The 27078-nt window shown below is 32.8% G+C and overlaps 1 protein-coding gene across 7 annotated transcripts in view; it reads left to right on the forward strand.

Moving 5' to 3' along the window:
- The window catches only part of LOC137924833 (uncharacterized), an 89944-nt gene that overhangs the window by 824 nt on the left and 62042 nt on the right, over nucleotides 1–27078 (forward strand). The gene's annotated exons all lie outside the window — the stretch shown is intronic.

The following is a 27078-nucleotide window of genomic DNA, read 5'->3' on the forward strand; positions in this document are numbered from 1 at the left end:
GGTTTCAAATTGTATATATTTCTTTCTACATACTATAAAAAACATTTATTTCAGCAGAAAATGACGGAAAACTTTTTTTAAATAATTTTGGTGTCGCGTAGATAGGTCTATATTGATCTTTGTTATGAAAACTTGTATGCGTATGATAAAGGAATAGTTGGATGACATTCGTTTTCGTCCAAGTACTTTGTGTTCGTTTAGAAATTATTCTAGAATTGTATAAGCTAATAAAACAATAGAGCACTGTCGAAATCAGTATCGACTTTTAAAAAAAATATTCGATCGCCATGGCCAATATCTCGTGTGTGATTCTGAGTTGATACTAAACAAATCTTCGAGAAAGATGTGATATTTATTTATTTATTTATATTTATATCCTTCTAGGATCATTTATAATGATTATTCGTACACGTGGTGTTCCAACTTGACAGAAACTATAATCAAATTGAAGTGCCCTATAATGTCATCCATCTAAACAGGCGTGCGTCGTAAATGCCTGTTAAGAAGAAGTGACGAAAGTCAACTTTCAACACATAAGAGTCGCTTATCCTAAAAGCTCTTTTAAGGTAGTGAAGTTCGGAGGCTCCCTGGAAATCCTCAGCTCTTGAAAAGAACTGTTTCACCGGATTGAGGGGCTGCCGAGTTTTTAGATCACCAAGACTGACGTTCTATGAACTTAATGGTTAATTGCTATTATCTGGCTAACATTACTAATTCAGAAAGCATTAGCGCTGGGAGAAGAAGTGACGGAAGAATCTCCAGCAACGCTTCTGTCCAGAATAAACGAGGGTTGACGACCTCTGTGATACACGCACCGATTTTGGTTTTCATATGGCCTATAGGTTGTAGAACGACTGTGGCAGCGTGATGTTTGAATGTACCAGGTGTGATTGTATTGTTGATGGAGACACCTACAATCAAGACTTTGTCTATTGAGCACCAGAATCAGTTATAGATTTAAGAAATGGGCGATCGTTGAGTTTTTTTTATGACTATCACATCCCTAACACAGTAGTAAGAACAAATAATTCACAAGCTTTATTATTATTTAAAACAATCCTAGTTTTACATAATCCATCGAGAGTAATCGATGTAATATTTTGTAGGTGTCAAGGAATTTATGTGTGTCAATTGAAAACTCTTTTGTTTTTTACCAGGCTTTTTATATAACTCGTACGAAATAAAATGCTGTTGTGTGTTATTACTTAGAATTATTATCGACAGCGTTAAGATATGTTATTTTATCTTAAAAAGGGACCGGCTCTCGTGGTGTTGTGTACAATGTTACGTCACAACATTCAACGTACCAGAACGCAGGTACAGCTAACGAGTGTGTATGCGGTGGCTTAACTGTGTATTTTACATATAACATATATGTTACTTTTACACTAGAGCCGGTACGACATAGTTAATGACTGGAAGTTGATATTATAACATAAATATCCAATACAACTAAAAAGAGGTTCGGTTGAATTGATTTTTTTTTTATTTTAATTACATATACAGGCCACAGATTAAGTAACAAAATATATCACAAGTTATACTGAAATAACAAGACTGAACAGTATAATTAGCCACTGTGTTTGGCGTTTGTGAACTTTGAGAAAGCCTTCGGATTCAACACTTGGGCTGTGATAGTCCCTCCTAAGATCGACTATCGGTATAAAATATTTAAATCGGTGCATTTATAGCTTTTTCAATGTATCAAAAATGTCGGCTGGCTCCTTACCTACTTTGTACAGTGCAATTACAGAAATTCTATTCTCTTTAGTGGCTCATCCATTTTAAAAATAAATCATTTCTGTACAAAAAACACACAAAATGGCGGGAAAGAAGTATTTTTTATAGTAGAAGCTAATGTTCGAAATTCAAATTAAAGTTTTTTGTAAATGTATGTAAACAGCCAGTAACAGAATTTATGGCTAGATTAGGTATAAGAAAGTTCCACGAGATACCTATGTCTTAAATTTTATTATAGTGTTCAAGAGTTTTTGTTTAATCAATATTGTAATTGGATTTGTTGACTCATTGACATGATTGATATTATAATGTGCACATCGAAAACTTGAGGAAGCCTTGCAAATTATTCCAATATTTTAATCACCCTTTTTTTTACATTTTTCGTCTCGATTTGTTTTTAACTGTATTGCTGTATTTAATTACGTTACGTATTCCATTTGCTGTCAATTAATATATGTTACAACCTATCAGAAATCATTGGTTTTTATTAAGCTTGGTTTATATTAATATCCGATGTGTCAAATCAAATGCCTGGTACTACAGTGAAGAATTAACGGTTCTTTGTGGAGGAAAAAAATACAAAAAAATTATAGCGTGTAAAGAATTATTTGAAGACTGAAGGGGGAGATTTCAGAGAGAACAAAAGGAGTCTTATCCTCCTCACGCAAAAAGTACTTGTCGATTTCAGCGTCCGAATAAGCATGTCTTTAAGTTGTCAATTAACTTTGTCGCGAAGAATTTTTTGATATACAGGGTGATTGGTTATAAGTGTAAAACTTTTTAAGGCTTGTGTTTTATTAACCCTATCCAAAAACCTAGGTTTTTGAATAAATAAATCACATAATGCTAATATCTAAATTCGCAGTACTACTTATTAAAATTAATTATTATTTACTATATAACCTTGCAGACTTTGTATTATCAGAAATTTTGACTTGAAAAAATAAAATAATGTAACATATTTCAAAGTGGTTTCTATACAGGATGATTGGAAATAGGTGTACAAAGTTTAAGTCTTTATGCTTACAAATGAGTTACATATTCACCCCTATAAACCTTTTACATATATAACCGATTAGCCTTTATATCAAAAGGCATTGCGAGCAAGCTGGATGCGTGACTTAAGTTGTAGACACAGTAAATTGTAAGTCGCTGATTCGATTTAGGGTCGACGATTATTTTATATGGATCGTATTACTCGCCACCGTGTAAGACATCATGAAAACATTGACATGAATTAGGACTAAAAAATCGAAAGGTTTCCAGCATCTGTTGATCCACGAGCGTTTGATGGACTTTGCTTTTTACAAGAATTTATTTTCCAATCAATATAGATAGGACAGGTATTGGCAACCAAGACTCTGTAGTCTCGGCGTGGTTAAGCCCACATCTATATAGACCTATAATATAATCAAGGTTTTGAGAATTCACAAAATGCAGACAGCACAAGACAGGTCATCGTGGCGATGTTTGAGGGAGGTCGAAGCCTTCATCGGTGATGGCTACTGAGCTGTTAATATATGATGTGAAATTCTATTTCATTTCATCATCATAATTATCATTTCAGCCATATGACGTCCACTGCTAGAGTATCCCCCCTTTATTGTTTTCCAATAGGATATAATACTTTGTGCTTGTAAATGTAAAATTAAAATATTATATATCAGAGACAAGGCGTTTGGCTTTAACACAAGTGTTAAATTCCGAAACAAATAAAATTTATAGCATTTGAATACTATAATCAAAACTGTGCTTACTGGTACATAGTATCCACTTCAGGGCTTTAAGGTCCTGGCTGCTATTAGTTCTGCTCGCTATGTGGCTTGTCTACAGCCTTTTATGCCTTTATTATTGGCTACATTTTTTAAACATTTTATTTTATGTTCTTCCATATTTTTTTTAAAATTATCATTTGATTTTTTTTAAAAGCATTTATTTGAAATATCTAAATTTTGAATATATCTTCTTTCTACATTGCAGTTATTTTTATATACCTATTTATTTGTCGTAAGGCGCTGAATGCTGCCTAAAAAATACAAGCAACCAATCCGTTAGAGTATGCTGGTTACCTTCGTTCGTCTAGAGATCTCCTAGTTCTTAGTTTGATCTCGTAGAGAAATCCCAAGTATCGCCCTCTCCATGGCTTCTTGAGCGAGTTTGAGAACGCCATTGAAGGTCGAAGTATGAGTATCACCACGTTTCAAGGCCGCAAATCAAGACTGCTCACATACTCTAGTCGTAGACTTTCGTCTATTTGAGATTATGAACGCTTTATTACGTCATAAATATATTGGCTTGCCTTTTTCTTTCCATTACTATTATAATTTCTTGGCTCGTTTATGACTGGAGCTAAATTATATTTAAACTCTTTGTTTGTGCATTTTAGTTAACATATATCGTAATATATCATAAAAGTGGTTTTTGAATTTGTTATAATAATGTATGGTGTACGTTATGACCTTTTATTTTTGTTGGGTTATAAAATCTTAATCTGTTAGGATGTCTTTGAGAGATCGCGGTATACATGACTGCTTATTACCGACGAGTCCCAAACTAAGGTCCCCTAGTGGGGGCTATTTTGTGGAGCGTTCACTAAAGTAATCTAAGAGGTCGGCGCCCTCCCAATCCGGTAAAGCAGCAGTATGCAGCGGCCCGAGCCGAGGCTCCTCCGGGAGTTTACGAGCTTCGTTACCTTAAAAGAGGCCTTAGGCTAGGCGCAGTCTGGGCGCTGCCATTTCATACCCGCGGAATCTGCAAATGCAGATGGACAGCAGTGAGAGTTCAGTCATAAAAAAAAAACTAGACCGCCAATAGGTAGAGATATCTCTGAGATATTTTTGTATTGTTTATACTTAAGATTTTTCAGACGGCTATGATGCAGCAGATGGGTTACTAGAAACTATATGATAGATAAAGTGCATTTATTAGATGTTTAGTTTATCGTGTAAGCTGTTTTAATGATCGTATAAACAGACGTCATATCTGAGAATTACAAGATTACAACTTGAGGTACATCAATGTGACTAGTCAGTTATAAAGGCCCATTTACACAGGGCGAGTAAACCTGCGAGTTACAGGAGGCGAGACACTCGCCTCCAGTTACTCGCACCGCGCGAATGGGTCAGCTACTGGCATGCTTGCTACTTCAAACTTTTTTGTTTTTACTTCGCACGCCTCCCGTTCGTACGTTGACTTGTAAGAAATTATGCAACACTAGTAGTTAGCATGCGAGAGCGGATTAAACAAAAAAAAAATGATTCATTTATTATGTTATCACACCGACCAATCATCATTTAAGGTTCTAAACTGAAAGATATTATTATAGAAAACCTCAATTTGATAAGTTTCAATCAAATTGGTTGCTCTTTTGGCATTCTCTTGATATACACTATTGATCACTGTACGTCAGGAGTAAGCAACCCTCGGCTCCCTTTAAAATTTTATGCTGTCAGCTGACGGTAATTTTACATTTCATTTATCCTGCTAATGTAATGTTTTTTTAATCTTATGTTTAATTGAAATACAATTTTAAATATTCATGATTCTTTTATTAAAGGTAACTGAACCATGCTGTCAATCCTAAGTGGATGATAATATAAATAAATGAATAAGATGTTATTGTAATAACATTGTATTAGAACATTTATTTCAATACAATTGTATGCATAATATCATATACATAATACTTGGCAATGTTTCCATAATATAGACTAACGCCGTCTCGAATTGAGAGACTTGTACACGCTCTCTGTTCTGTGATTGCTCTCTTTATGACTTGTAGATACAGTGGTTCTCAACCTTCTTGAACTGTGTATTTGTAATTATTTGCTCATCCGCTTAAATTGGTTTGAAAAAGTTTTAGCGTACAGATTCCTAAAATTCATTGTGCCACACCATAGGCGCGTTCGAGTGAGACGGAGGGGTGAAGGATCGGCCGCACCGTTCTGTCAGTCCACAGTGCTTATGCTTAATTACTCAGCCGCACTCTTTCAAAGTCCGATACAGCGAAAAAAAAATAATATAGTGATAATATAGTGAGAAAAACCGTTTCTAAAATTCCGATTTCTACATATTAAATTTAATTATTGTCTAATATTTGTCACCGTATAAAGTCTAGTATTGTCGGAAGTTATGTGCCTGATAAGTCAGGTTTTTAGTTGAGTTCTTTTTTTAAACTTTTAGGATACCTGTGTAAGTTGTATTATATATACCAACTTGATAGTAAAATAAGTAAATGTTCGTAGTATAAAACTACAGTTTTTTTTTTAAATAAAGTTATGTAAATTTTACTCAGTAGACCACCAAAAAGGTTTTAACTTGGTAAATATTTTGTATTATCTTTGTCGTCCTCGTTACGGCCCATAGACGCCCACTACATGGCATAGGCCTCCTTAAATATATTTAATGGGGTATAAACCATAATCGCCACGCCAGACGGGCGGGTTGGCGGTTGCGTGTGGTATTATGGTGCGCAGAGAGCTACCAATCCTCTGGATACTTATTTGTGAGCAGTGATAATCCTTTATAATTAATGTACAAAATGTGTATATTATAAGATTGTATTAAGAGAATCGAATCTGCGACCTACGATCATGTCTCAGTGCTCTACCACTGTTCTTTTGTATTGATAGGGCAATAAAATATATTAATGTTGATGGTAAATGGAATCGCCTTAGTTTCTGAGGTTTCAGATAATTTTGAAAAGGTCTGTTGCTCTAGATAATATCGTAATCTCTTCTAAAAATTATACTAAGTGTAAAATAATGTGTGAATGTATGTTATGTTAAATGAGACTATGTGTGTTGGCCTTTTTTGCATTTTTAGCGTTAGTGAAGTCTAAATTAAAAAATCTCATTACATCGTGTTTTGTCCAATGTGGATCGTTTTAACAAAAGATAAGCGAATGTAATGCTATGGTGGTGTAATATCGGACGATAAAATATGTATAAATAGTTGTGCTATTTTATTACTATAGATACTTATAATGCACACGCAATACATACATGTATTAAAATAAAAATTATGTGTCTGAGAATACGAAGGAATTTTTTTAAAAATTTTATATGCGTTTAGCGGGAGATATGTTACGACTCGAACATGTACTTATTCCTCTTCGGTCACAGATTACTTTGGGTCACCAATATATATGCTTAATAAGAGAAAATGAATTTCCTCCTACGTCGCGACTTTACTATTACCGTCCATATTGTATGGAAACTGCTTGCCTCCTTTAAGTGTAAACATGTTAAAGGGCGGAGGTGAGATACCACCTAAGAACAAAGTCATTTCTTCTTCGTGACTGGCCAAATGTGTCCACGTATTTACTTAGACTATTTACAATTTCGACCCGAATGCAATGACAGCGGTTACATTACTACTGGAGTCCGAATTCAAATTGCCGTTCGAATTTCAATTCCTATAGTAATGATGTAACTTAAAAGTGTTTGTCGATGTGGCCAGTAATATGGAGCGTGAATACTACAATATATTATTCTATTTATTAACAAGTCTAACTATAATACGAATAATCTTTCCGTAGTGGTAAAAGCGCATAGAATAGTCCACAAACTAATTTAATATAAAGCATCTGTCCTTGGCAACTCGCATGCAATGGCTAAAAATGGCATATACCCCTTATATGGATAAAAATGAAAAGAGATCAGGCCTCGAGTCCCCGACATCTTCGCTGTTCTTGGCGGAAGTAGCAGCCGTGATAACGGCGGAAAAGTAGGTACGCTAGATATTGCGCAGAAAAGATGTTTACTGGGGCTTTAAGTTTCTGGAGTGAAGTCACGGACTGGAAAAGCAGTGTAGAACGTCCATCCATAAGGTGGAAAAATGATGTTAAGATCGTCGGATAACGGTGGATGAAGGCTGCATTCAACCTGTCTTATTGATAATTTATGAGGGAGCCTTACACCTCCCCATACATTACATTGATATTGACAGAAATACACCTTTTTTCCTTTGCAAGTAAATCATATTTTTATTTTTTATTTAACAAAAAAATATTAATACAACAAACAAAAATTCTTAGATCACATGCGTTATTTTAATATTTTCATCTATTTATCTATTAAAAACCATAAAAAAAGAAAATTGCACTGAAACTTTTTTTTTAAATAAAGTGAACAATGAAAATATTTGACAGTTTGCTACCAACTGCAAGCGTTTTTACATTTTTTAAATAAAAACGTCGGTTAATTTTTATTGATCACAAAATTTATTTAATTTTTCTATTCTACAGGTCTTTTTACCGCCATCGTTTCGTATAAATCTGTGTACTTACAGTTTGTAATAAAGGTTTATATATACACGCATTAAATACGTATAAATAATGCAGTTGGGCAGCAGTTTGAGAAACACTGGAGTAATATATTGCGCCATCAGTTACTATAACTAATTCGATGCGATATCCTTTCACTTATATTCGCTTTTAATGTTTTATTTATACGTCACAACCGGGAATGATATAAGTTAGAGCATAGTGCTTTGCACAGGCTTTTATACAGGGTGATTGGTTATTGGTGTAAAAGCTTTAATTGAATATATATATATAAGGCACTTGCTGTAAATTAATGTAAGGTAAACCCTACCCAAAAATCAATGATTTTAGAAATAATTAATAATGTAATCATAACAGTAAGGAGTAGCGTTTTAAAAATTCAAATAACTATATATTAAAATTAATTATTGTTAACTCTGTGTTTCGGCAGACTTTATTTTACCAAAATTTCTTGGCCGATCACAAACCAATAGAAAAAAATATTATAATGTATATTCCTCAGCGATAAAAAAATTAAATCATTTGCTGACATATAAGCTATACATTCGACCCTTTGAAGCTTTTAAATCTATTACCAATCAACCTGTATATTGAAGCTCTTTTTAGTTATATAAAAAGCTATGTTGATGTTGGACATGTATTTATCAAAATAAGATATAACTCTATCTTAATGACAGACAGTAACAATGAAACTTTCGGTGTTGATACGTGGTCTCTTATTCTAGCCTTATTCGCAAGTTAAACAATCGCTTAACAAGCCATGAAGTCGGCTATGCAAGTGATATCTTTAGATCAAATCATGGCTGAAGAGATCCGCAGAAGAACGAAAGTAACCGGCACAGCCCAGCGTTGGAGAGGTAGTCAGTTGCCCACATAGCAACCAGAACAGATGTCAGTTTGTGTCTTAAGGTTCTGGAAAAGACAACAAGGTGAAGAGACGATCTTGTTCAGGTTGTTGGAAGAGGCACGTATGTCGCCTTCAGCGGGTCATATTTGAAATCTACTTGTAAGGTCTTTACACATCAGTGGACTGATGTCTTAAGACCGAAATGGTGATGATGATACAATTGTATCTAAAAATTATTTCACCATTTATCCATAACAACACTTATATAATATTGACACAAGAATCTTTCTAGTTACTATATAAAATTACAAAGATGTACAAGATACTGACTTCTGAGGGAAGGACATGGTTATATGAGATTCTTACACATTAAAATCCATTCAGTGGTCGTCCACCGTAATTTTAGAGGGGCTGCCGTACTATGCTAAGACACATCCCGGAGAAGCTGTATCTTCTCAGGTATCCTTGCTATGCAGCAATACGAGATTATTGACTTATGTTAAATTATTAACAGCAAATCAGGGTCTTCAGTGACTTTCGCTTAATGATTCAATTACAAGAAATATATTAAAAAAATGCATTATTTTATATTTTTATTGTTTATAATAACTTGTAGTCAAGTGTTATGAACTGAACCGTAAAGTCGTAAAGATTACACTAAAGTTTCTTGATAAGGAATGCGATTATATGGAACGCACGATTCTATATGTGCGGAATACGTTTGACTGCACTGGCATTGTTATTGCAAAATGTAAATTAAAAAGCTGCTCCTTCGCAGTCTAAGACCTGTACATTGAGGGTTACTTCAGGCCTTTTCCTTGGTATTGTGGGGAAATCTTTCATTTGATACCCTAGAGTTGTAGGGATAAAAGAGGACGAGTGAGAGAAATTGAGAAGGACGAGAGTAGTGACTAAATTATTTGAAAAATTGTACCTGTGTACCCAAGACAGAAAAATGTACTAGAGAAAAAAAATCCTTGACATATACGCCTTTGCCATGCCCTTTCGTTTATTAGATAAATACCTTGCTATCATTACCCTTATATAAAACCTATATAAACTGATTTTTAGTAAGTAGACTAATCATACAAATCGTGTATTTTGAAACATTTTTCTATTTATTATCTGTCAGCAAAGCATTCGGACTTTGTCCTCGAAAAGGCATTGGTGTATATCCATTGGCTGTTATTACGGTAATTACAGTATAGTTGTTGGCAACAAATGACCTATAATTATTTTAGTGTTGCCATTTTAAACGCTGTTCGGATATTATTATTTAACAAGGTATGTTCAAAACAAGTCGAATTCTTGGAAGTGACCTGATTTCATTGCGATACGAACGAATGAAAAAGCGAAAGACTGTGAAAGTTCATTAAGAGAGCCACGGATCGTGCACAATATTTTTTATTGGCGCTTTCGTTAATATATTTTTTTTAAAAACTACTCCGTAGATCCTGATTATTATTTACAAAGTCCTTCACCAGACGGACCGCCGACATAGTCAAGGTCGATAGAAGTGCAAGATAGGTCATCGTGGCGATCTTTGGGGTATGTCCAACTTGCAATGGGTGCCAGCTGAATCTATAAACAATGACGTAGTTTCTCCCGATTTATCAAAAGCATCTTGCTACATTCACCATTCTCCCTTTAAGACCAACAGGTGTTCTAAACTCTAAAAGCTCTTGCTGACCTATTCCGTTTCCACCTCAGACGTTCAGGTCACTGCTCGCGCAGACACCATCGTAGCTACTCTGGTTACATCACATCGCACTTCACCTCAAGTGCGCTGCTCCAATGCCAAGTGCTACTTATCATAAGCAGCCGTCTGCAGCCGCTCTGGAAAGACAGGATGAGACAGGTCTTTTACAATACAAACAATACAATACCATGTTTTGATGAACTTTGGTACTGGTTTTTGTCTCTTTCCCACAGTAATGTACTTTACTATCCCTATAGTACAAGACTCCATAGGTAATTATCACTGATGGCAATAAATAAAAATCGCTAAGTGAAGAAGTGATGTGTTTTTTTTTTCTACAATTTCAGGTCCCTTTTATATACCGTTTTCACGGTTTCCTACTCAACCCCATCTGAAGAGATAATCATTTCTGCTTGAAGACAAGATTTTTTCCAATTCGCGTTAAGCGCTTTGATACTTGCTGATGGCCTAATGAAACGAAGCGGGCCTTGTATCTCTTAATATTGCAATAAACAAATCTTTGCCTGATGGTTGATTTTTGAACAATCGTAGTTGGCGATCACAACGGTGTAAAGAAAGGATTACTACTCGATCCTTTTTAAGGATCAACTTCATCGCATAAAAAATTCACAAAATTACCTAATTTTGTGACGTAATGTTAAAATATATTTAAAAATTTAATGCATGAAAAATAAATTTGTGCCAGTGACAACTTTCAAGAGCAGACCTATAAGGCACTTAAACATTTTTTTTTAATTTTTATATAATTTGAATGACCTTTGTTATTAGGAGGTAGATTATGGCACTGTAAGGCGGTACGATGTATACTTCTAACAATTTGAATTTGCTACGAAAGAAACACGACCTAAACATTCTATAGATCGTATAAAATAAGGCCAATGACTCGAATCCAATCTGCCATGACTTAAAAACTGGTTAGAGCATCACAGGAACTGTCGTGTGATATATCGTGCAAAAAGTCCACTAATTTATAGTCTCTGCACCATGCCACGGCGAAATATTCGTGGCCCCTTTACAATGTTAAAAAAACACCATAATAGACACGCTCGGCGAGGTTAAGAACCTTCCCGCCATTTTTTGACATTGATGTTTGACTTTTTTTACTTTTTTATTCGTGGTTACACAATCATAATGCCAGTTTGTTTTTTTTTATCTAAGGGCGTTAACTGGGCTCTTTGTCTAGAAAGCATAACTTCTGCGATCCACATCTAATACAACGTGGCTAGTCACTATGACGGTAGGTATGCAGTGAGTATTCTGATGAAGGCAAGCTCTTTGTTTTCTGCCTGTTCGTCACGGGTAATTACTTTAACTGAAGTGATCGCTCTATTAAGATATGATCTCTGGATAATATCGATGAATAATTAATTGTTATAGATTAAAAAATGACTTTTGTTTTTACTATTATGCAATTATGTTTTATATTTATATTTTCTAACGTACACAATAAAGAGGTTTTAAATGAATTAAAATAATATTAAACATGTTTTATCAAGGTAGTTATTTGTTAAAGCTGTTTACTTGCATATAATTCAATGTATACTCAAGATTTACGTCTGATAGCAGGTCATCGACCTGTTCTTCTATCGGGCATCTTCGTAGGGCCTTGCGCCAAGTTACTTCATTGAAGCCTTCGAGCTTTTTAGTTAATCTAAAGAGGTCTTACTTATTAGCCATTTTAAGTTAGGTGAATGTGTAAATGTCATCGGGCAAATAGTAATTACTGATAACAAAATTAAAACTTACCGTGTATTAAAAATGTTGGAGAATACTATTAAACAAATACATCCTGTCTGTACCGGCCATGCAGACTGTACTGTCGGAAGATATTGGCCTGTCGCTTTCCAGTTGAGTTTCAAATTGATAACTTTATACATAGTGATTGGATCTAGGCGTAAAAGCTATAAAAACTTTTTGCTGGCAAATGATTCCAAATTTAAATCATACGTTTACCAACTTAAACTTTTATATTTATAACAATCATCCTGTGTATATGATTTAATAATCTACAACATACTATATTAATCATCATCTATTAAACATATTGTATTATCACTTCAGAACATAAATATCAGTGATTGCTATTAAAACTTAGATAGAAAATTAAAAGTAGGCTATGACAAAAATTTTTGGACGTGTTTACGGGCATTTAACATAATTGTAGCGCTTTTAAAATGTTTCTATAAATTAAGTCCACGCATTTAACATTTGCAGAAACTATTTCTTCATATAACAACTTCTTTGTTGTAAGTCTTTCTGAGAGGTTGATAATGACAATACGAGATTTATTTTGAACGGTGGTCATCATCGTCAAAATTTGATCAATAGGACGTTAACTGCCTAGACAAAAGCCTCCCCCATAGATTTACAATAGGGCCACTTGAAAGCGGGTTGCCCGTATTCCGTCGTCTTTGGCAATTACTTATGTTACAATTAGCTAATATACAAAAACATCGTAGTCGTTTAAATGTACTTTTGAAACTTACTGTTTTCTACAACCTTGATCTTTATCTATTCTAATCTTATTTCATTACTGTCTAATACTGCACGCCAGTCACGAGTATTAATTCTACGAATCAGGCTATGCCTAGTGTTGAGTGTATTTCTGCCGTTATGAAAATAAAAAAAAATTGTTATAGAACATATAAATTCTAAAATTTAAAAATTAATTGTTTTAGTTTCATTTTAAATATTTAATGCCAATGTTTTTTTTTTAAAGGATCGTTATTAAGTTAACTCTTCATTATGATTTTCAAGTCAATATATACATCATATAATTCGTTTTATGAACTATTGGCCCCTCTATGATCATCACCACTACTCCAGCCGTAGGATATGAATATAGAATATCTAGACATAAGTCTTCATCAATAATTTCTAATAGAACCAGTTGCAAGCAGTTACATCCAGTTACATCCTTACATCCAGTATCTTCCGACGAAACTAAACATACCATAACGGTTCAAATGATGAATTCTTGCATTGAAAATATAAAAAATGCTATGACGAATAGATCAAAGATGTTAGTTTTTGCGTTTGTAATAGAAATGGTAAATATTATATTTTGTTTAATTATAATAAAATTAAAAATTCCTTCCTAACAACCGTATTTCATACATTCAAGCAGGAAACATAAAGTCGAGTCATTTGAGGTCTGTCCACATTGTTAATCTGGGTGCAGGTCTTACGCTTCGTTTGCTGCTCCATGGTCTCCACTCCAGAACTTGAGGTGTAGGCTGTTGACTCCAACCGGTCATATGGGTAATATATCAGGGAGGCCTATGCCAAGCAGTGAACATCGTGCGACTGAAATGATGGTATAGATCAGTGATTCCTATCGACCCCTAGGGGTCTATGACAACCTGCAAGGGGTCTACGTCAGCGAAAAAAAATTTGGGGTCCATGAAAGGAAAATGGGGGTCCACGGTAGTGGATCTCAACACATACACTGATAGTACCTATTTACTTACATCATACTATCTTATAATATCAAAACATTTACATTAATTATAAAAGTACCTATGAAGTAAAAAAAAAAAATTATATGTGTTTATAAAATTATGTAAGTTGCTTTGTGGTCCCAATACATTTTGAATTTGTAAAAACTTGAGAGTCGCAGTAACAGAGCTTTGCTACCTTGCACTGACTTGTTTAATTCGTCACTCTATAAATACGAATGTAGGACAAATACGTTTATTCGTTTCCTGAAATTTACAGGAAATCAATATCAAGTAAGTAGGGGGTCTACCCAACACGGAAAAACATGGCAAAGGGTCTACGACACAAAAAAGTTTTGGGAACTCTGGTATAGATGAATAGAGCTAAAAACATGTCGGAAAAAGCGTAACACGTTTTAAAAATGTACATGATTCATGTATTGTTTCATAGATTTCGCCATCGATAACGTTAGCGCTAAATAAAATAACATTGAGTGGAGCGAATTCCCATGAATGAAACACAATGGGCCGATTTTTAGCGTGTTTAAATCTGTGGAGTTTTCGCGCCTTTTCGGGAGTACTTTGTAAGGACGCGATCAATTACGATGATCAATTTACTTAATTAAAGGCAACGTTGTTTTGTTTGTTCTTTCGTCATCGTCAATAAATAAGGCATTGTGTCATAACTTTAAATCTACTATCCTTATTTTTAGTTTCTTTTTTCTTGGAGAAATGATTGTTAAATTTAAATAAAATGTCAAAGAATGTATGTATGTATGAAAAGTGTGTTGGTTTTGGACTGTCCCATAACGATGATCATTTAAACCTCTGGTGGTTATAAACTAGGCTATTTTAAACAATAAAATAGAACATAGAATTTAAAATTATTTTTAATAAATACTATTATATTTCTTTCGCCTAGGTTCTTCTCGGGTCCCAGGTATTTATCACCAAAAAAAATCATCGATTCATAATAATAAATGTAATTCATCCTTTGTTGAATAATAGTTATATTCATTAAAGGGTGTTGAAATTGAACTTCTACTTTTATATCAAACTTTATCGATGTTTACACTACAGTACAAATAAAGTATTTCTTAATTTGAGACTGTTTATCTCTAAATTTTAAATAATATTCGATTGCGCATTAAAGTACTTATACAGGATTATTAGTTTTAGGAGTAAAGTCTTTTAAGGATTGAATGTACAGCTTATTTGTATGCAAAAATCTTTAAAGACACCTATTCTCAATAAAATACATATTCTCAACATGGAGAGGCTATATTCGAGATTTTTCTACGAGATTGAATCTGGAATAAAAAGTTCCGTAAACGAACTAAAGTTACCGACAACCCAAAGGAAATTGAATTGACAGTGAACAGTTTATACAGCATACAACAAATGACTTCAAGAGCCTTCGTTCTGTAACCAAAGCCACGGACAGACAATTTTTTTTATTCTTTATAGGCGAAGTATTTAACCTCCGTTTCGTCTGAAGTTAAGCGACGACGAGGTCTACAATGGTACTTGCGTAGAAGAAACTTATTCACTTTTATCTTCAAGACTTCTAAGTTAAAGTTATCTGAAAACAATGAAGCCGGTAGGTTGTTTCAATCTTTGACTCTTTACATTATAATATTAGCAAAATGCTCAGGAAGAGTGGAAGGAATTTCAACCGTGTACGAAAGTCATAAATCCGTGGTTCTTGTTAGAGGCCTATGCCCAACAGTGGACTTCTTTGATTTAAATAACAATCTAATATATAAAATTCTCGTGTCACGGTTTTCGAACTTGAACTCCTCTGAAACGGCTTGACCGATTTTTACCAAATTTTATATGCGTATTTAGTAAGTCTGAGAATCGGCTACTATCTATTTTTCTTATCCCTAAGTGATAAGGGTTGTTCACCCTTAAAAAAATTTTTTTATTTTTTTGACGAAATTTTTTGTTTTTATTTTTTTATGATACAACATACATAAATACATACAACCCTAAATTTTCACCCTTCTACGATCAACCCTTATTTTTAAATTGAAAATTAAAAATATTTTTTTTGCAAAACAACGTTTGCGGGATCAGCTAGTGATAATATAAAGTTCGCATCAAATATATTTGCGAATTACTCTCGCATGTCTTAGTAGAACCGTGTCCCACGTGTTCATGTTTTTGCTTAATCATTACGACAAATGTGTCGCCCACGCAAGCGATTATGCTCCGTTGCACTTAAAGTTAACGCTTAATTTGGCTTGAATATTTATATATAGGCAATCGAGATAGTTCAGAGTCAGTTATCCCGCGTGCGTCGTGCGAGGAGGTTGTGTGAGGTGTTATTTTTTTTGGTAAAAAAATACATGGATGGTGTATATTTGTAGTTTTCATTCGGAGTGAGGTAAATATATTATGTCAGGCTTTTATATTTTTTTTCTTCTAAGTTTTCGTAATAACTAGCATATCCGATAGACTTACTTTTTTCAAATGTTACTGGCCAGTCGCGAACTGATAAAAAAAATAAAAAGTCTTTTACAAAGGTAATATAATTAATTTTTTTTAAATATAATTGATTTTGTGTCATAAAAACTAGATTGACAGACAAAATCATGGTCTTCGGCTAACAAGGCAGACTTTGTTAGGTTTGTTAAAGGACCTTGGATGCATTTGCCTATAACCAGTCCTATTGGAAATCTATGGAAGAAGCCTGTCCAACAGTGGACATCCAGTGGTGGAAATGATAATGACGATGACTGACAAAATAAGTATACGGCTTAATACACTATAATACATAGAGTATCCATCTGGTCATAAAAATAGTTAATATAATGAAATAAAACATTGTCAAATTTTAAGTATATGTATAAATTTTATTAGAATAAATTTCTTAAACACAAAATAAAGAAAAGTTATATAGGCATTAATTAGGAAAAGTCGGTCATTTCAAGTGTCAGAAGACAAGCGAAGAATTCTTAATAATATTATTACATTATATAAGAAGCACTATTGAAGGCATAAGAAATATATACATATAAATTTGCCAAACTCTACAAAGTTTTTTATTACTATTGCAAGGGATTGAATTTATGACTTGTTTTGCTTTTTTAACCGACTCTTGTCTTTCCTCATGGGAAATAGATAACACATACCTGTTTAGTAATCTTTCCGGCTCGTTACATTTAGCCTTGTTTTAAATTTTAGTATTTGTGTGAACGTTGATTGCAATTCGTTTACAGAAGAATCCAAAACATTGTTACAGTACCAACTACTTTAGAAACGTCTGTCAGGGAATCTCTAGCTTTTTATTCAATAATAGTCTGTACTTCTCTTTAAAATAAATAAATATAGAATTAAAATCGGCGGTGTTGAACCATAATAAAATACTGTAAGAACCTCGGCAAGTAGAAGCGTCTTTGCGGTTCTAGAGTGAAGATCATGAATCGGCAAGCGCATGATAAGACGTCCACCCAAAAGATGGACAGACGATCTTTTAAAGTGGCAGGAAGAAGCTGTATGCAGGTTGCTTTCAACCAGTTTTATTGGATACTTTTAATGGAGTCATATGTCCAGATTTTCTTCGTATGAAGAGGTGATGATGATCACGAATGGAGACAATAGTTCATTAGACGTTTGGAGAAAATCATAATAAAGAGTTGACTCAATAAAGATCGATTTTATTACTGCCTTATTTATAACACTCATTTCCTATTTTCTATTGGTCTTAAGTTATCATTATATTTATTAATAAGTAAAATGTTTTTTTTTTATTCTATTTATAACAAATAGTTAGCATCCTTATTCTGTTTTCTGATAACGACGCGTATAAGATTTATGAGTGTATCGTATATCGAAGCCGATCTTGGTTGTAATTTAACAGTTCATTGAGCATTGTATAATAACGTAACTACGGGCGCGTACACCGTAAATTGACGTAGTTGATACATATAGAGCCTATTCAGCTTGCACTAACGACGTGCATCAATAGGATACACTTTGTTTAAACTGTTATCTATACAGAATGTTGATAATGAATATTTCTCTATGTTTTGTTACGACATTTAACGTATCTTTTTAAACGGTTTTATTTAGTTCGACCCGTACGGAATTTATTTGTTTATTTATTGGGGTCAAACTTAGAAATTGAAATTTAAGCACCGTTGTCAGATTGATCTGAAATTTGGTACACACATTTAATTTAGATGACAATACAATATAATAAAACCAATAACATTATAAATCTAAGATGGCCGCGGATACAAAATAGCGGATTACATATTTTTCCTTAACCCCCTCAATATAGGTATCAAATGAAAGGGCTAGTCACGATGATTATGTCAAAATTTAAAATTCAAGATGGACGCCGTTCCAATATGGCGGACTAGGTACATATTTTTCCACAACCACCACAATATGGGTATCAAAAAACCGTTTAACTTAAAAGTTTTTTAAATGTATTTATTTTAATTTTATTTAAATTACCAAAAAGGTTTTATTGCATATCGTATAGACTGTGTGGCTACAGATGTAATGGCTGATTTACTGTCAATTAATATATTGTACACCTTATTTATAAATCAACGGTTTTATAAACTATATATAACATAACAGTAAAATAGTAAGAAAAAGCGTTGTCGAAAATTTGACTTCTACATATTGGTACAAAGCACGAGTTACAGAACCCCCTAAACCAGAGTTCCCCAAACTTTTTTGTGTCGTAGACCCCTTGCCATGTTTTGCCGTGTTGGGTAGACCCCTACTTACTTGATATTGATTTCCTATAAATTTCTAACTGTTGTGAAGTTTAGTGTTAAAACCTTAATGTAAAAACACATTTATTAATTTAATTTAAATTAAAACTACTCAAAATAAAATTTTGTATCTGTAACCTATAATATACGTAACAAACCACAAAGCGAATACCAATATCCTTCAACTTACACAATTTTATAAACATATATAAATTTTTTTTTACTTCATAGGTACTTTTATAAATAATATAATAAATGTTTTGATATTATATGGTACTATGATGTAAGTAAATAGGTACTATCAGTGTATGTGTTGAGATCCACTATCGTGGACCCCCATTTTCATTTCATGGACCACCAATTTTTTTTTCGCGGATATAGACCCCTTGCAGGTTGTCATAGACCCCTCGGGGTCGATATAGACGACTTTGGGAATCACTGCTCTAAACAATAAATACGGAACCCTATGATCAACAAGTGCCGTAAACACACGTAACCTTGAAGTTATTTATAAATTTTTGTGTACGGTTCTTGGAAATTAAAACCGAGTGCTATCTCGAACTCTTACTAGAACCTTATCCGTAGTATAAATAGGTGTACTCCCCGAGACAGTCCCGTTTAGTGTTGTTTTTCGAGTGATAAGATTAAGATTTACGATCAGTGATACAAAGTGACAATTTGGTAAGTTAAGTAAAATAGGATATCAATAACAAAAATTATATACAGTGAAATCTTGTCACGTGACTCGCAGCTGGGAGAAAGGGCTGTAGCAATTAGCGGCTAGCCCTCTTCTGTCTACCCTTAGTAAATGCAAAGAATATATCATAAGCAAAACACTAGCGATACAAATTAGAATTAACAAAAAAAGACCCAGTCTATATTATTTAATAAGCAGATAAAAGCCTTTAATCACGCAATACAACGTAGAAAATAGAGTGACAAACGCGAGAAAAAGACAAAAAAGGTATGACTTATTTACAGTACACGCAATGACGTCATATTTATAAATGACTTCATAGGTGATGTCATAAAGGTACCTCCAGGGTCTACGCCTTCTTAAACGAAGACTAAAAATAGAATTCATATTTTGGTTATGGTTTTTACCGCGAAGTTTCCTTTAATTGGTCATATTTGTTACTGAATAAATAATAAAGAAAAAATACTTTTTTTAACTCTAGTTAGGATGTATACAGTTTGATTGTATTTAGTTGTAAAAACTTTAAAAGGATGAGAATACATAGCTCATTTGTCAGCAAAAAGCTATAAAGCTTTTCCAACTATTGCATTATTTTTTCTATTTGATTGCAACAGGCTAATTACTTCTGATAGGCCAGTGTGTCGAGATAGTAAAATATAATTAATTTTAATTTGTTATAATTCGAATATTTATAACGATTTTTGTTACTATATTATCATTAAATTATTTCTGAAACTATTTATTTTTATATCGTGTGTACCGTACATTAATTGACAGTAAATAAGCTAGATATTTACCCCTTTAAAACATTTACAACCATAAACATTCATATAGTATAGTTTGGATGAAATCTGTATGCTTGCCGTCGCTGTGAGGTAGATAAACAAAATCGATGTGTATATTCTGATATAGTTTATTTTATACTTGATAGATAATTGTCATATTTGGCTTAGTAGCTCAAGCGATACATAGTTTTTAATTTTGTAAATATTTTGTATCACTAGTATAAAAAATAAATATGGGATCTTTTAAAGTAAATTGGCTATGAGGTCTACAAAGTTAAATTAACGTTTTATCCCGGGAATCGAACGTGCGACCGACGATCGCAAGTCCTCTATCGCTAGGCTATCACTGCTAATAATGATTTAACATATCACTCGTGTGATAAGACCGCCCAATTATTTATGTTTTCTAGCTTATGCAATAAAAAGTTATAAATAAATAGATAAATATTGCATGCGTGTGTCCTCTTTGTTCTGTTCTTAGCAACATGTTATAAGACACTAATGTACATTTATGAGTTATTTAGTGAGATATTAAGATGACAATCATTTGTTATTTATCGTTTACCTCGTCTATTGTTATAAAGATACTAAATCACACATCTATTGTATCACATTGTACTTTGTTATTTCATCTAATATTGTCAATGTTTTGTTAATGAAAATACTATGTTTTTGCGAGCATAAATCTACTAGTAACGATTTTTAAATGATATGAATGTATAAAATTGCCTATAATTAGCCGTTAAGTGCTAATAAAAGAATAGATTGTTAGTAGAAACCTTCAACGGTTGTAAATAAATAAAGATGTATTTAAACGTGATTAGTTTTTCTTGTAGGTCTATGAGTAATATTGCAGACAGATGCGATACCTTATTAATGTTGGTAGAAGATTCTGGAAGCGGGTAATATCCAACCGATTCTTATGAAAACCTAAAACCCCTGTCCAGCTATGTCCACTACATCTTACGGCTGAAGTGATAGTGATGATGGTGATGGTAATTAATATTATATTTATTTTTTATCATCTTCGCAATAGTTCACCAAATCTTCGTTGCTAAATGTACTTGCCACCATTATTTATGTAACATAAGTAACAGGTTAAAAAAATTAGCTTTATTACATGCTGCCTAACTAATATAGGCAATTATATGTTTTTTTTGCATGTTTTTATTTTTACTATTGGCCCCCGCTATCGGGAACCTTTCTTACAACCTGTGTTAGGTATGCAGGGACAATATTTTCGATTAATTTTTCACAGACTATTTTATTTTTTATTTATTCCTTTAAATAGCTAGATCACCAATATACGCACCAGGCGGGTGGAAGTGATATATGCAGTGACAATTGCTTTACGCAATGACAACGATCACATCACCGACTGCATCCGTATTCAAATCGGCGTTCGATTTTGAATTTGAACTTGCGATAATAATTTAAAAAGTATTCTGATGACATTAGCCGCCAGCATTACGAAGCGTTCTCAAATAGACGCGTGCGCACCGTCTGAAATTCTCTCCCGTGTAAATGCATCCTAACATTATTGTTATACCAATGACAAAAGTTGTGAAAAAGACAGTATATTTTAAATTAAAATATGAACAATGGAGCTATGTACTAATTTATATAAACCGCATTGACAGTATATATATATATATATATATATATATATATATATATATATATATATATATATATATACTCTATGTTACTAATTTATTGCATTAATACTTTGATCCCATTATCCAGTAATTACGTTAGATTCTGCCGTACATAGATTTATAATGCAGCAATGGATTAAGATTTATGTAAAACAGAAGATTCAACAATATATATATGCGGTGATTGTTTATATGTATAAAAGGTTTAAAGTGACAAAAATATGTCTCATTTGCATTCAATTTATGTATGTGATACTATAATGATTGAAGAAATAATTACGTAATGATACCATAGAAAGATAAAGCGTCTTTATATTTCGGATTCATCTATATTTATAATATATGAATAAATTTATTTCACATTTAATCAATGAATAAAGTAATTATTAAAATGTGTTGCATTAATTTAGTTTTTCTATTGAAATTTTACAGACTAATAAATATAATAATATTTTTTACACTTTAATATGCTGTTAATATCATATAATTTAATATAGCTATAGGCCTTTGAGCGACGGTGATCAAAGAAGCCTAGAGTGAGAGACCACGTTTTTTTGCTTTGAGTAATCAATGGTAACACATTGACTATCGTTTTAAGGCTGTGATTGATTTTAAACAAGATGTTTTGTTTCAACAACAATAGCCACTTTCAACCTATCCTGTTGGATATCTACCGGGAAGTCCAATATCCAGCAGTGGACATCTTATAGGTGAGCGATGACGGTGACGGTGATTCATCGTCATCATCATCATTTAATAATTAACCCTTTCCTTACCGCAGTCCGTTCCGCCGAAGTGACGATACTGAACCGGGCACGTGCGCCGCGAAGTGTGCACACTGTATGGTGGTAAGCTGATGTTTGAATTTTCTCATTAAAGTGTTATATATTTAAAGATTTTACTGGATATATTAATTTAAATTATAGTTAGGATAATTCTTAGTAATCTATTTGGCTGTGATAAATCTTAAAACAGAGATCTACACATAAGCCAACATTACAAGATGGATGCCGACTAACTCCGGCGCTGGTAACGAAAGGGTTAATTTGTTATATCGGATTGCGTTACGACTCGATTTGCTCGTTTAATGAAATCTGTGTCCGTAAGATAAGAAAATAAAATTATTAATGACATAAATTTGAAAATCCTTTGGAATAATCCATTGGTTTAATAAATTCAATTTTCAACTCATTATACAAATTCCTTAAGAACACAAGACAAATAACTCTTTGTATGCAGATGGCGTGAGCACTTAGCGATATGACCCGGCCCTTAAATTTTAAATTCAAGGCGACGTTTCGTAAACATATTACGCCATATTTATTTCCTGTCAATATAAAAAACAAAACAAATGTCTCACAAATATCTGTCTACGGAAGTATTTTTAAACTTATGTGCCATCTATATAACCTTTGTAGGCTCAAAAGTAAAACTCGTGTCGAGACCACTTTCGAATTGCCCCCCTGTGGGTCGGGGGCCGAAGTTGGGAAACACTGATCTTGGTATGTGATATAAGTAGCCAGTGGTGTTCTAATAGTTTTATGAAGTATCCGTTATATATATATATATATATATATATATATATATATATATATATGTATATATATATATATATATGTATATACCATAGCCAACTGTTTGTCTGCATAAAAATTTAAAGCTTTTTTTAATGTTACATATATCATCCTATATAAAAAGATCACCGCAGCTGGCCAATAACTTTGCGCATGGACAGATAGGATACAATTTTAAGATTTTGAAACGATTTTTCGTATCATAACGTTATTTGTTAAATCTAAAACCATTGATTTTTGGACAGGGTCAATTATACATCGTTCCATATATTAATTGTTTTATTATTAATTGTTTATATATTAATTGACAACAAATTAACTATACATCTCCCCTTAAAGCTTTTACTTTTTTAAACCAATACCAGTGTATATTGTTATCTATGAAAATTGTTGTGGATAAGGTTTTGTTTAATTATTTTTTATCTGTAATCATTTTCTAAGGCTTTTTAAATAAAGTAGAAATATGAAATATATTTTATTATTAAAAATATAATTTTTTTCGAATTTTGATAGAATTATATACGTTACCGAAATAACGTATGTAAACTCAAATCTTATTTATATATTGTAATATTTACTATATAGACATAAGTGATTATATTTAAAAATATTTTAAGATATGTTTATCCGTCTCCCGCCTTTTTCGCTTACTTAATTTGTCGTTGATTAAGAATAAAAAGTACAATGATTGCGTGTAATCCAGTGGTGGGTTTAAGTCACAATATTAACGAACAATTGCCATAAATACAATACAGTCTACGCCATATAAATGTGCCACTAAATCCCAGTGCAATTAAGTTTTTAATTTAATTTAAAATTCCGGTGGACTCCGTCGACCTCGCGGTGATGTCATGGCGGCAAGGTCGCCAGTTATCAGACGGCCATTGGGACCTATTACGTGTGATGGACATTGCTAATAATTAAAAAAAATTTAGTCAGCGACCTCGATAATCCGAACTTGTATCCATTAGGACTATTTTCCTTTAACAAAAAAAATGTAATCAAATCAATATATTATGCGGTTATCCACGATGGCTAATAATATTTTAGGTGCAACTTGCTAAAAAAGAAAGGTTTAAAATAAAATTTTTACAAGCTCATACTGAATGTTTGCATTAACTAAATACTGGTTTAGCAACGACTATATAATAATCATAGGTTTATCAATGTCTGATACGGAATAGGTTATATATAATAATATAAAGTTAATAGCTATCGTCGTTACCGTCATAGGCCTTCCCCAAAGATATGTACAGAGGGATATACCATAATTTCCACGTGTGGTAGGCGGGTTGGCAGTCGCAGTATGCTATTATGGTACACAGTGAACGCTGTTGTCCATCCTCTGGAAACTTATTTACGTGCAGTGGCAATTCTATTTAAATAATAACTAATATAATTATATAAGACTGCATCCCGCCAACCAAACCTGCGTCTTACGTTCACAGTTGGGCTATCACTGCTCAAAATTTAGGGAACGTGAATATTTAAAATATTTTTTTAATTCTGGGCATCAGTAGGTGTTTTATACCAAAATCAAAATATGTATTTTAAACAAATATACATCCGACCTCACCGTTTGTTTTTATGTTAATAACAAAATGGATAGTTCTTAAAACATTTAAATATGTAATTATAATTTTATACCGATTATTATTTTTATATGAGAATTAAGAATAAAGGTAATTAAATTAATATCTATCTGATACACATCAGAATACAATAAGAATTAGATATGTAATGAATCAGTTATCGCAAGATTGTTATCCAATTTCTATACACACACTGAAGCAATCCTTTTTGTGAACTTCTTAACATGTTAATACAACATTTTTAGAAGTTATTTTCATTTGTTAAAATGATTACAGATTAAGCAAAAAAATAATTAGCAGTAAAGATAAACTTTTGGCGTATTTTAAATACACAGCAAATATAGTTCTTAATTAAAATAAACAGTGATTTAATGTCAGGTGTAAACTATGTTTATATGTTACAAGCTTAAGATAATATAGATGGGTTCTGTAACCTATTTCTGTAAGGAAGTAAAATAATAGTTTGTATAAAAATAAATAACATTCATCTATATCCCTGTTCTTCAATTATCGGTTTTTATTTATTTTTAAATGATTTTTATTACCTGCAAAATATCAATAATAGTTATTGTTAATTTATGTTAACAATCTCTATTGCCTTGAAAATGTTAATAGCTTTTAGCGACATGTAATTCGAGCACGCGTTGAGTCAGGACTGTCAATTGTGAGCCCATGACCGTTGCTTCATCCACGATAAATTGTTACAACAGTGCGTGATGTTTATTAACTAGTTAATATATTAGTATAATATTTTACTCCCCTCAACGATATCCATATAATAATAAATGTAAATTAAAATTAACAACATACAGATTCCATTTTTAAAAAGAACTTTATTTGAGTTCCGCATAAGTGCTTCTGCACCGGACGTGCTCCCACAATGTGCACAGACCATATTAAGGTCTGATGAAGCTGGATGGAGATCCCTTTCGATTGGTCCTTTACGAAATCTCTGAGGGAGGCCTGTATCTAACAGAGGAAATCTTACGGCTTAGATGACGATGATTGAAGTACTAAAATAAATTGCACTTCGATACATAGAGAGTCGATTTATGTGCACTCTTGTACTAAAATTCAAAATATCTTTAATCAAGTACGCTTTTACACGCAATTTGGATTCAATTATATTAATATTATATCTATTAAGCTTCCACCAGCTCGGAATGCTGAGCTGCCGAGAATAGCCGGCCAAAACACTAAACAGTTACTCTTTTGAAATGAAATTTAACATTGTTTATGTGTACGTTATATGAACCATTCAAATAAGTTAGCTAACAAGCTCCAAACAATTATATAAACTATAAACTGTTGAATGCTATAATAAAGTTCATTTGATGATTAAATACTAGGAAAAAAATTAAGGAGCCATTTTCCGAAGTTCTAGTATTTATTAGGGGCTCTCCCCTATCTTAAAGCTATGACAGGGTTTTTTATATGATTGAGTTTTATTCACACACTTTTATTCGCATTTTCTCGACTTTGTAAATCTCTACCACTATATCATCTTTCAATCATCCATTCTTTTTTCTTTCGTTCACAATCTTAACACCCATCGTCTCTCTTTCTTCGCCACATTCTTTGATATCACTTTTGGGTCTTACTTGGAACTTTAAGAGAAACGGAGTGATTTCAGGAGAGTCTACATCAAAATTGATGTCACCTTAGTATTTAATATCGCTTACTTTTTATTCTGAAACAAAAGTTCCTAGATGGTCGCATGTTTATGCAATACTTTTAGTGCTTACTCCATTCATCATATCTTAGAACTTCACATTGTTTATCACTTAGTCATCGCATCAATATTTACAAACTAATTTGTTGTGTTTAGATATACTACTATGTCACTTTTGTTATGACAATTTTTTATATTAGTTTTAAACACCAAAAGTACGTATAAAAGCATTTAGCTGTCATACTTGGTGTGACTAAACCACTGGTAATCGGGGCTATATTTGGGGGAGTTCTATGCCTTGCTTGTGTCTATCTGCTGGTATGATAAGTCCTGA

This window comes from Battus philenor, unplaced genomic scaffold (assembly GCF_028537555.1).
Source record: "Battus philenor isolate CCGP_79_NKW_IND1 unplaced genomic scaffold, ilBatPhil1.0.hap1 SCAF_25, whole genome shotgun sequence".
Lineage (NCBI taxonomy): Eukaryota > Metazoa > Arthropoda > Insecta > Lepidoptera > Papilionidae > Battus > Battus philenor.